Genomic DNA, 12,712 nt, shown 5'->3' with positions numbered 1-12,712 from the left:
TCTACTGTCAGCTATGACAGCAGCGTTCTGTGCAACAGATGGCTCATTAGCATTTTGATATAGAAATCACCAAAGCTATTTCTAAACCACTGCAGATTTATTCATCATGTCATTAATGTCATCAAGCTCATATACCAACTCGATTTTATTGACCTTGTTGTTCAGTTGGCACTTGTGTGCTGCGATGTGTCAGATTTAGACTCTATACCAGCAGAGACTCTTTAAAGATGTGAATTTGGACCAGGACGTCCTTACTACATATGGAATAAGCTAGATAGAACATTCCTTATTATGTGTTATGTACTGTAGACCTAAATGGAGGTTTAAATTGGAAGGCAACCAGAATTTTGCTCAGTTGTTTTGAGGATGTCTCGACTCCTATCCAGGAGTCTTAGTCAATTCTGTGGCTCGCACCAAAGCAAACACTAGTTGGAGCACTGATGTTTTTTAAGTAGCATGGAGGTCCATCCTCCTCCACACATTGCATCTGACTGCACACAAGTCAGATGCAAATCAAATAGCCACAAATATCCATCTTTTTGATTTGCATCTGACTTGGAGTATTAACAAGAGGATGGACCTTCATGCTGCTTAAATGCATCAGCGCTCCGACCAGTAATTGTTCTGGTGCGGCCCGAAAGAATTGACAAATTAAGAAAGACTCCTGGATAGGTGTCAAAACGTCTTGAAATAAAATTAGTGAAAGTCAGGTTGCCTTCTAATTTAACTACTCATGGAATAAACTAGAAATATTCCTTATTATGAGGGTTGCTTGTCAGATTCAGTTCCTTTTTAAAATGACTAAATGTAGGCAGGCTTTAAACATATGTTCTTGATCAAAACACATTTCAGTATAGATCAGATTATTTAGATTGGGTGGAAAAATGTTTTATACCCTGCTTATTTTGTAGGTTTGTTCCACGTTTTAACACGTAGGTATGAGATGTGGTTCTAAAACAACAATCCAGTAGATCACATGATTTTGTTTTCAAGTAATAATTTTGCTTTTCATTGCATCCTATTAGTAATTGATACATCAGAAAAAAAACTACTTAATATCTGTCATGGTCTTGGTTCTGCTGTTCTTTACTTTGCTCCTTGTTTTCTAGATTTATTGGTTTAATTCCAGTTTTGTTGTATTTCTAGATTTATATTAGTTCTCATGTTTTCCTGTTGTCCCCTTTTGCCCTCTTGTGTGTGTATGTTCCTTTCCCCTTGGCTCCCTCGTTGTCTCCTCTCACACCTGTTCCTTGTCTGCTCGTTAGCCCTCCCTTTGTCTCTCTCTCCTATATATGCTCTCCCTCTGCTCTCACTCTTTGTTGGTTCCTTGTCTTAGCTGTCTTCCCATGCTGTGGTCTATGTTCCTCGTCTCTTCCTGGCTCCTCGTGTTTGGTTTTCCCCAGATGTCTCCTCTGTTCTGGTTTGCCTTTTTATTATTAGTTGCATTTTTGGATCCCTGCCTTTGTTTACTGTTTTGCCCCATTAAAACTCCCAAGAGATCCCCTCAGCCTCTGCCTCTGCATTTGGGTCCTCCAAACCACAACTAAACCCTGACAATAGGAACCAACCACAATGGACCCAGCAGAGCCCAGTCTGGACACCCTAAGGGACTTTTTCCTCAATCTAGGCAATACTCTGGACTCAATATCCAACCTTACACCGCCTTGGAAGAGGGTGAGTGCAAATAGCCAACTTAAACAGATTCTCCTCTCAAACTCCAAACTCATTTCTCCCCCAGTGCTGTCTGAACTGTTTGAAGAGTTGGAGTGGAACCACCAAGCAGCCAGCGCCCAACTCTTCAACAGACCTCCACCACCCAAACCATCACTTCACCTCCTTCCAACTCTGCTCTCAATCGCCTCCAGTCCGGTTCCTCCACCTTCACCAGCTGTTGGTCCCCCCATGCCGTCTGCCTCCTCCAGGCGTAAGCGCCGCCGGGGGAAGAAATCCACTCCCTCTCCGGCGGGTCAGCCTGACGCCTCCACTCCCTCTCCGGCGGGTCAGCCTGACGCCTCCACTCCCTCTCCGGCGGGTCAGCCTGACGCCTCCACTCCCTCTCCGGCGGGTCAGCCTGACGCCTCCACTCCCTCTCCGGCAGGTCAGCCTGACGCCTCCACTCCCTCTCCGGCGGGTCAGCCTGACGCCTCCACTCCCTCTCCGGCAGGTCAGCCTGATGCCTGCTCCAATCCCACTCTTCTTCAGGTCAGTTTCCCCTATGGCCTTGGCCGTCACCTCCATGATCAGCAGTTAGCTCCTCGAGTTAGAGGTTTAAACTCAGTCACCATGATTACACCCACTGCAGTCAGAGCACCACATATTGAGGAGTCAGAGTTATGGGACTACTTTTATGGGCAAAGGGAGGATCTATTCCCTTTCCTTCCACCTCCATCAGTTCCCTGTCAGCCAGCACATCCCAAGCCCTTCAGCGGGCCAGTGTCCTTAGCTCCAGAGCCCTTTAGCAGGCCGGTTTACCTAGCTCCAGAGCCCTTTAGCGGGCCGGTTTCCCTAGCTCCAGAGCCCATTGACGGGCCAGTTTCCCTAGCTCCAGAGCCCATTGACGGGCCAGTTTCCCTAGCTCCAGAGCCCATTAGAGGGCCAGTTTCCCTAGCTCCAGAGCCCATTAGAGGGCCAGTTTCCCTAGCTCCAGAGCCCATTAGAGGGCCAGTTTCCCTAGCTCCAGAACCCATTAGAGGGCCAGTTTCCCTAGCTCCAGAGCCCATTAGAGGGCCAGTTTCCCTAGCTCCAGAGCCCATTAGAGGGCCAGTTTCCCTAGCTCCAGAGCCCATTAGAGGGCCAGTTTCCCTAGCTCCAGAGCCCATTAGAGGGCCAGTTTCCCTAGCTCCAGAGCCCATTAGAGGGCCAGTTTCCCTAGCTCCAGAGCCCATTAGAGGGCCAGTTTCCCTAGCTCCAGAGCCCATTAGAGGGCCAGTTTCCCTAGCTCCAGTCCCCCTTAGCGGTCCTGTTTCTCTAGCTCCAGTCCCCCTTAGCGGTCCTGTTTCTCTAGCTCCAGTCCCCCTTAGCGGTCCTGTTTCCCTAGCTCCAGTCCCCCTTAGCGGTCCTGTTTCTCCAGTCCCCCTTAGCGGTCCTGTTTCCCTAGCTCCAGCTTCCCCAGTGCCTGTGCCCATTAGCGGGGCAGCTTCCCCAGTGCCCATTAGCGGGGCAGCTTCCCCAGTGCCCATTAGCGGGGCAGCTTCCCCAGTGCCCATTAGCGGGGCAGCTTCCCCAGTGCCCATTAGCGGGGCAGCTTCCCCAGTGCCCATTAGCGGGCCGTTTTGCCTAGCGCCAGAGACTCCTGAGCCCATTAGCGGGCCGTTTAGCCTAGCGCCTGAGACTCCTGTGGCCATTAGCGGGCCGTTTAGCCTAGCGCCTGGGACCCCTGAGCCCGCTCAGAGTCATCCTGATATCCCTGAGCACACAAGTAAAAGGCTCTCTAAAATAAAGCTCAGCGGGCGCTCCAAGCCTCCACGGCCCCTCAGCGGGCGCTCCAAGCCTCCACGGCCCCTCAGCGGGCGCTCCAAGCCTCCACGGCCCCTCAGCGGGCGCTCCAAGCCTCCACGGCCCCTCAGCGGGCGCTCCAAGCCTCCACGGCCCCTCAGCGGGCGCTCCAAGCCTCCACGGCCCCTCAGCGGGCGCTCCAAGCCTCCACGGCCCCTCAGCGGGCGCTCCAAGCCTCCACGGCCCCTCAGCGGGCGCTCCAAGCCTCCACGGCCCCTCAGCGGGCGCTCCAAGCCTCCTCTGAGGCTGTTCCCGTGCCGCAGTCGGCGGCCCCCTCTGAGGCTGTTCCCGTGCCGCAGTCGGCGGCCCCCTCTGAGGCTGTTCCCGTGCCGCAGTCGGCGGCCCCCTCTGAGGCTGTTCCCGTGCCGCAGTCGGCGGCCCCCTCTGAGGCTGTTCCCGTGCCGCAGTCGGCGGCCCCCTCTGAGGCTGTTCCCGTGCCGCAGTCGGCGGCCCCCTCTGAGGCTGTTCCCGTGCCGCAGTCGGCGGCCCCCTCTGAGGCTGTTCCCGTGCCGCAGTCGGCGGCCCCCTCTGAGGCTGTTCCCGTGCCGCAGTCGGCGGCCCCCAAGGTTCCTGCAGCTGCGTCTGAGACGGCGTCCCCCAAGGTTCCGGCAGCTGCGTCTGAGACGGCGTGCCCCAAGGTTCCGGCAGCTGCGTCTGAGACGGCGTGCCCCAAGGTTCCGGCAGCTGCGTCTGAGACGGCGTGCCCCAAGGTTCCGGCAGCTGCGTCTGAGACGGCGTGCCCCAAGGTTCCGGCAGCTGCGTATGAGACGGCGTGCCCCAAGGTTCCGGCAGCTGCGTCTGAGACGGCGTGCCCCAAGGTTCCGGCAGCTGCGTCTGAGACGGCGTCGCCGGTGTCCTCCAGAGGCCCTCCTCCGTCCTCCAGAGGCCCTCCTCCGTCCTCCAGAGGCCCTCCTCCGTCCTCGCCTCCGGCCCCACCGCCGGCCTCCAGAGGCCCTCCTCCGTCCTCGCCTCCGGCCCCACCGCCGGCCTCCAGAGGCCCTCCTCCGTCCTCGCCTCCGGCCCCACCGCCGGCCTCCAGAGGCCCTCCTCCGTCCTCGCCTCCGGCCCCACCGCCGGCCTCCAGAGGCCCTCCTCCGTCCTCGCCTCCGGCCCCACCGCCGGCCTCCTCCTGGGGCCCTCCTCCTTCATCAGAGACGCCGCCGGCCTCCTCCTGGGGCCCTCCTCCGTCAGAGACGGCGTCGCCGCCGGCGACCTCCTGGGGCCCTCCTCCGTCAGAGACGGCGTCGCCGCCGGCGACCTCCTGGGGCCCTCCTCCTTCAGAGACGGCGTCGCCGCCGGCCCCCTCCAGAGAGCCTCCTTCGTCAGAGACGGCGTCGCCGTCCTCCTGAGCTTCTGCCTCGCCTCCGGCCTCACGGCCGCCCTCCAGAGACTCTTCCTGGCCTCCGGCCACACGGCCGCCCTCCAGAGACTTTGTTTGCCCTCGCCCACCTTGGGTGGGTTGTTTTGGTTTTGTTTGGACTCTGCGTTTGGTTTTGTATTTCGTGCCCTCCTTCCTGGTTCCCCCTCCGCCCACCCAGGGTGGGTTGTTTTTTGTTTCTGGACATTTTAGGGCGTCTGGGATCCGCCCTTAAGTGGGGGGCACTGTCATGGTCTTGGTTCTGCTGTTCTTTACTTTGCTCCTTGTTTTCTAGATTTATTGGTTTAATTCCAGTTTTGTTGTATTTCTAGATTTATATTAGTTCTCATGTTTTCCTGTTGTCCCCTTTTGCCCTCTTGTGTGTGTATGTTCCTTTCCCCTTGGCTCCCTCGTTGTCTCCTCTCACACCTGTTCCTTGTCTGCTCGTTAGCCCTCCCTTTGTCTCTCTCTCCTATATATGCTCTCCCTCTGCTCTCACTCTTTGTTGGTTCCTTGTCTTAGCTGTCTTCCCATGCTGTGGTCTATGTTCCTCGTCTCTTCCTGGCTCCTCGTGTTTGGTTTTCCCCAGATATCTCCTCTGTTCTGGTTTGCCTTTTTATTATTAGTTGCATTTTTGGATCCCTGCCTTTGTTTACTGTTTTGCCCCATTAAAACTCCCAAGAGATCTCCTCAGCCTCTGCCTCTGCATTTGGGTCCTCCAAACCACAACTAAACCCTGACAATATCAGGTACAAAAACTTTGGAAGGCATTTATAGACATCAGATATTTCCTCTAGGTCTTGATGAGGTTTTTCAAACACTGCCAGGGGATTTTAGGCAACTGCTCCATCCAGATCTTCTCTAGATCCTACAGATTTCGAGGTTGTTGCTGAGCAATACAACCTTTCAGTTTTTCAACTGTGTTCGGGTCTGGAGACCAGAGATGGCCAAAGTACTAACTTTCCGTACTTGAGTAAAAGTACAGATACTAGTGTTAAAAAATACTCTGGTAAAAGTGGAAGTACTGATTAAACTTCTTTACTCAAGTAAAAGTACCAAAGTACAGGCTTGTAAATTTACTTAAAGTGTAAAAGTAGAAACCACTTTTTTCATGCCGTTGCCTACATTTTAAATGGATGTCTGCCAATAGGACTAGATCTCCGTTGTGTTCATTTTCAATCATCTCGTCGTCGGAGTACAAGAAAAAAGTCGCCATAAAAATAAGTAGTAAAGTTAAAATATCAGAAAAATCTACTTGAGTACAGTAATGAAGTATTTGTACTTGTACTTCAAGCTCATATACCGACTCGATTTCGTTACTTCCCATCTCTGCTGGAGACTGATAGGCCATCAATATCCGGGGGGGTAAATAAAATTAGCAAAATACTTTCATAAGTTAGTGTTGAATTCTGTGGGAAGTCGTTTATTAAAACTGTATTGTTTAAAAAAATGTATAGTAATTTAAGCTTTGACCATATTCTCCATGCCTTCGGTGAGGCATTTAATGGTTTGCTGGTTGTTTTGCAAAATTATCCTGCTCTACTTTTCTCTCTAAATAAGCACCAGTAGTGTTATATAATTTGTGTTATCCTGCATTAATCACAGAACTTCTACATGGCTTGGAAGTCATACAGCCAAATTTTTATAACAAGCTGTATATGACTAACACACAAAGTATCAGAGGCTAAAGTTAACAGAGGAGGGTTTTGAAACAACAACAAAAAATCAAAAGCATAGTGTGTGATTTATACTTTTCTCCACTGCAGTATGTTATATTCTTTGAGTTTTTTTTCTTTTTTTGACACCTTCTATCACAGACACATGACATTTCATTAATTCCACTTTAAATGTGGCCAAAAATATCTCAGTCTCTATGTTAGCAAATCAGACCAGAACTTGACCTTTCATGTAGATCAAATGAAGCAGATGGTCAAAGCCGTTCTCTTCAGAAAAAGGCTCCAAACCAGAAACCAAACTTTAATGACGAAAGGCAATAAAACTTGAAATAATTTCTATTAATCTAAAGGCAGGTTATCCAAGTTTAGAGGTTCTGATCCAGCAAGCTTTTAAAAACAAGCCGCGTAAGCATGTTAGAAGTTTTTTTCTTATGAGCGGGAGTATAAAACCAAAATAAATAAATGCAATCATATTTTTGACATTTCTTTAAAATAAGTTAATTTTAGTCATTCTTAACCTAAGGAATGATTTAGTGAGTCCAGTGAATTCCCATCAATGAGCCTGTTTTATTTGCAGCGTTACACTCATGGGGTTAACTGCACTACTTTAATGTAGCTGTAAAGATGTTTCTTTAATAACACCATCTGTCAAACCTATTCCACTCTTAAAGTCTGTCCACTGTTATTTTTCTCACAGTAAAGAAATATTTGGTCCAGAAAACTCACTTCAAGGTTGTTGCTCCAGCAGGAACAGTGGTGGAGCTAAGGTCTGCTGCCAGATTCACAGGCTGCCGGGTGAGCTGCTCTGGCTCTGCTCATCTCCAATCCAATCAGCACAGCCAAGCTCTGTGGTAGTGTTATCAAATATGGGTTGCAATTATATAGTGGGGTTATTCAGCTTACTTTGGCCATTAGGCGTATTTGCAGTTTAAGAATGATGTGGTTGGAGATGGTGTCATGGGACCGGCCCTTTTGGACCCTGCTATGCCTTTGCCCTCATCCACGCCTGTGTCTCTGGTTGATGTCTCCCCAGTTTTATTATTATTAGGAATTTAAGGATGTGTCTTTTAGGCTTAATGGTGATGGGCAGTGAGAAATCTATCTCCTTTTTTTTTTCATTTTAGAGTCATCTCTTTCAATATTACTCATTGGAAAGTCCTAAAACATGTTTATATTTGCCCTTTCATATCAAAAAGCACAATAACCATCTGATCAGTTCTATGGAAAAAGCTTATTAAAGTCAAAGGTATTACAAATTTGATTCTTTTGTACACTATGTCCTAAAACCAACAATATAATGTACTCTTTAACACAAAGCAAAGTTTGCATTACAACTTTTTAGCCAGCAATTATTGCAAAGATGTACCGACATAGCTTTAGAAAACGTTCATTTTAGAAAAAGAATATATAAATACAGAGGAAGGTTTTCTACTTGAGCCCAAGGTTATGTTAGATGTGCATACCATATCTGACCTGTTTCGGCTTTGAAGCTGCAGAACAAGAACTAAAGCATCTCTATAAAAAGCTGTAGTTAGATGTAAGTAGATTTTTGCACAGATAGGTAGAGCTCATGCCTTGAATAAACTTTAGTGAGTTATTTCTTTACATGAGTTCATTCACAGGCGAATACATCAAACCCTAAAACCACTGAAGTTCAAAAAAATATAGATTAGCTTGTAGATTTCTTCCCCTATGGGTGTTCTTCCGAACAGTTCACACTTTTACTGAACCTCATCTGTCACCATTTTTCACCCTTAGAGAAATCTAAAAACTTGTATATTTTTTGTATATTGTTCAGGTTTCTCATAAAAGTATACCTCACTGGGATACATTTTAATGGCTGTTATTTATACTTGGGCTAGGTATCTTTATTCTGTGCACCAACAGCAATCATTACATCCCCCCTTAGGGGATGAATGTAGAGATGCACGTTTTACCCAAACAGATGACTCAGCGGTAATACGGCTCTCCTTTAGCGACTTTGCCTCTGGTGTTATTAGTTACCCTCCGCTGAGGTCATTAAATATCAACTAGAGGTTAGAGGGAGGACACTGAGATTTCTGAAAGGTAATGTGGAGAGAAAAGCTTTTGATTATTGAACTCACGCACAGCACAGTCGAGAGGGAAACACTGAGGAGAAATGAACTTTTTAACTTTTTTTGTGAGCAGCTGAGGGCCGCAACTTAAGATTTTTATTAATTGTAAAGATTAAAAATGTCCGGATTTAATTCTGTGGTGCTTTTATATCAGTATCTTGAGATAAGACGATGTGTATCATTATTTCAAACAATAATAATATAAACTGTCAGAAGAAGTGTCATAAATTGGACAGATGGAGCCAGTATTCAAGGCAAGTCAGACAATGAGTCTCAAGTTTCAGAACGTTTAATGACAGAAAAGATAAAACAGAACAGAAACGGAGGCTGCTGAGGATAAGCGGACCACAGTGGCTGTAGCAGGGGGACGGGGCACCGCCCAATCACTGACACTGGAGGGCAAGATCCGGCCAATGGACTGATAAAACGAGATGTGGTTCAGAGCCGTTCAAAGTGTCCCCAATGCAGCAACCCCTGTGAGCAGGCAGGAGATTGAACCAGGTCAGAGAAACAGTTCAGAACCGGACAGTTCTAAGATCCAGCAGTGTGTAGCCCGATTAGGGGTTCCGATCTGAACAGGAACAGACAGTTCCAGGGTTCCAGAAATCCTAAAAGCATGATGGCAGGTTCAGAGTTCTATGAGTCCATCAGCAAGCTCAGAGAGACATGCTCAGATGCAGACAGGCAGGCTCAGTGGAGGAACATAGACAAGATATGGTACCAGGATAAATGCAGAACTTTAAACTGGTCTCCTCCTAGGAGCCAGGCATACTGGACCAAAACCGACCTCCTAGCCAAAACCACAAGGGCTCAGCGGAGAAGAGCCGGGACACAATCAGGAGACAGGAGACAAACAATAAACCCTCTGGCCTGTGGGGATGGGAACATGAACCAGGAAATTAAATAAAACTCATGACAAGCATGAATAACTGACAAGACAACATAACACAAACAATTACACAAATGAAGTAAGAAATAGGAATAAATGAACTAAGAAATAATGATCTGGCCTCAATAGCTGGGCTGATCTCTATAAAAGCAGGTGGATAAGATAAATGATCATTAGAGAGCGCAGAGGGAACGGCAGGTGAATGAAGCTGGTAATCAGAGATGCTACCGGGGCTGTGATCATGACAAGAAGAGCAGATATAGATGGATAAAAAATCAGTTTATAGGATGAGTACATTGATTCAGAAGTGATATTTTTTTATTAAACAAACACAATGTTTTCCTTTTATTTGTTTTATTTTTTTTGCAACAATGGTCTTTACAATGTTAATGTTTACTGGGGAGTATAACAGGATAAAGAAATTATGCTTTTTATAATTTGCAAAGTAGACATACAGAAAGAAAGAGAAGTTAACATGATTAGCCTCAAGGGTTTTTTGATGACACGGTTGCAGAATTTAATCAGAACTGAGTCAACATCTTTGAGGGTTTATCTCTAAGCAAAAAGTTCTAATTAAGTGAAATTTAGTATTTTTGTTTCCTCTTTGAAAGATTATAATCTTGAAACAAACTGCTTTTACATGACAATTACAGCTTCTGCTTCAGGTGAGCATTTTGTGGGACTACAATTCCTTTCTCTACAATTTCGGAGATAGATTTATTTATTCAGTTGTATTTATTTATTTTTTTCTATTTCACTCCCAGCTTTGTAGACCTTAATATAAGGCTTTATGAACCACAAACAGTCTTTAATTGGAAGGCAACCGGAATTTTGCTCAGTTTCTTTGAAGATGTCTCAAATCCTATCCAGGAGTCAATTGTCAATTCTGTGGTTCGCATCGGAGCGAACTCTGGTTGGAGCACTGATGTTTTTAAGCAGAATCAAGGTCAATCCTCCTCCACACATTGCATCTTATTGCACACAAGTCAGATGCAAATCAAAAAGCACAAATACCCAACTATTTGATTTGCATCTGACTTGGAATGTGAACAGAAAGATGGACATCTATGCTGCCTCAATACATCAGTGCTCCTCTGTGATGGATAAGCACTTCCTTTATTCACAAACTGTATGTACAAAAGGAAAAAGAAACTAGAGATTGCTCTGGTGCAGATTTTGTCAATTCAATGTGGGTGATGTGTTCACTGTTATGATACTTTCAATCCACAAGTACTATTTGCATTTTGTAGGTTTAAATTTGATGTAATCTAACCAGATCCCCTTTTTACAGTTTGGTAAATGGTAAATTGCTTTTATTTTCTTTGTCAAATGCATCCATTAAAGTAAACATTTTTATTAATCAGATGTTACATTGAGCAGTGTTTTGTAAGATTTTTAAAAGCTCGGAATGTTATTCTAAAATGTAAGCTTGTATGAAGGATTAGGAAAAAATCTGATAAATGCGAATGACTAATAAATGTTTCAGAATCCAAATTTTTTAAAACAATGTTGTTTTTTTTATCCTTGTCACAACTATTTACTGGTCTGCCATGGAAAATAAAGTTTGCCGTTCTAATCCTACAGTATGGTCCAAGGGCTTTTAAGAATACAGTAAGGCATTTAAGATAAGAAAAGGAACCAGCCATTAAAAAGTATATTAAAATGCATAGACAAGCTCTATGGTAAATGCAAGCAAAACCACTCAGATTCTATCTCTTATCTCTAATGGTTCCCATTCATGCAGCTGTTCAGGTTTCCTGCGTGCAGAACTGGAACCTTTAACATGCAGGTAACATTACCTAATTATTTCAAAGTAGATTAGGGCTTTGTGTTTACGCCAAGTTCGATTTCAGCTGATGGGGCTGACAGTAAGCTTCATTTTAACAGAAGATGTAATAAAGTTGATGGATCTCTAATGGTCTTTTAGATGTAAAAAAAAAAAAAAAAAAGTCAAACACAAGGGTAGCTACAAAGTAATACAAGAACTGAAGCTATAATGTGTATTATTCTATATCCCTTATTTAAAATCAGAATATATGTTTTCTGATATGTCAGATTTTAAAGCTTTACATATTTCAGTTTGGCTTCAACAAGGTTTTTAGAGTAGTTTTTATCCCCCTTAATAGAACTATGGTAACAGAGACAGGCATGTATTTGTGGACACCTTTTCATCTTTCGCACACATATTTTCCGTTGAGAAACAAATCAGGGATTATGTGATGAACACTCCAAATCACCGACATGTTGTCCTTTAGTAGATTATTACTAATTATGAGGTATGCTTTGATTCACTGTGCATCTTTGTATTTGCAAACTGCACCAGTCCCTCCTACTGATGAGCACCCATGTAGTCTCACGGCTGGTATGGTGTTTTTAAGCTTGCAAGCTTCTCTCTTTTCCCCCAAAACACAACAGTTGTATTTTTATCGGACCACAGGGCATTTCTCCAAAAAAGTCTGGTTATTGTCACTAAGAGCATTTGCAAACTGAAATCTTCATCCTTTGATGTTAACTTTGGAGAACAGGCCTCTTCCCATTTTGGAGCAGATCCTTTTTTTACTGACTTTCTTTCCAGCTTGAGCCAGTCTTCACAAGAGCTTTTTCTTTTGTTGTGGATTTGGCACACACATCCTGCTCTAAAACATTTACATCTCAAGGACGTAGAAGCCACCTCTTTCACAACCAGTATTATGACTGGAATGTCTCATGGTGTTTATTTACGCACATGATTGTTTGATTAAAGAGGCACCTTCATGCATGTGGTAATTTTACCCAATGATCCGCCACATTTTTGAAGGTCCATAATTGTCCTCCCAACATCTAGGATGATTTCTTTTTATTTTTCCCAAACGCCATTAAAAGGAAGCAGTGTTTGTGATGTTTTTAGCAGCAACCACAGGTGGGCCTACGATAGATTTTGTGAAATAAACTTTAAAAAAATCATGACATCATGACTTTACATAACATAATAATCTTAGTTCAGAATTTCAAGATAGTAATTTAATTTCCCTTTGGGATCAATAAAGTAATTTTTAATCAATCAGTATTTGATCAAAAAAAGCTGGATAGACTCTGTGGAGGTTAGTGGCTGTAATGTAATTTTAAACAGCAGTGACTCTCCTTATGGATATAGAAATATCTACCTCAATTACTTCATTGAAATTAAACTTTACAGATGGAGCAGCAATAATCAGAGCTG

Source organism: Cyprinodon tularosa, unplaced genomic scaffold (assembly GCF_016077235.1).
Source record: "Cyprinodon tularosa strain WSP-4 unplaced genomic scaffold, ASM1607723v1 ctg55, whole genome shotgun sequence".
Lineage (NCBI taxonomy): Eukaryota > Metazoa > Chordata > Actinopteri > Cyprinodontiformes > Cyprinodontidae > Cyprinodon > Cyprinodon tularosa.
This window is presented reverse-complemented; position numbering follows the sequence as displayed.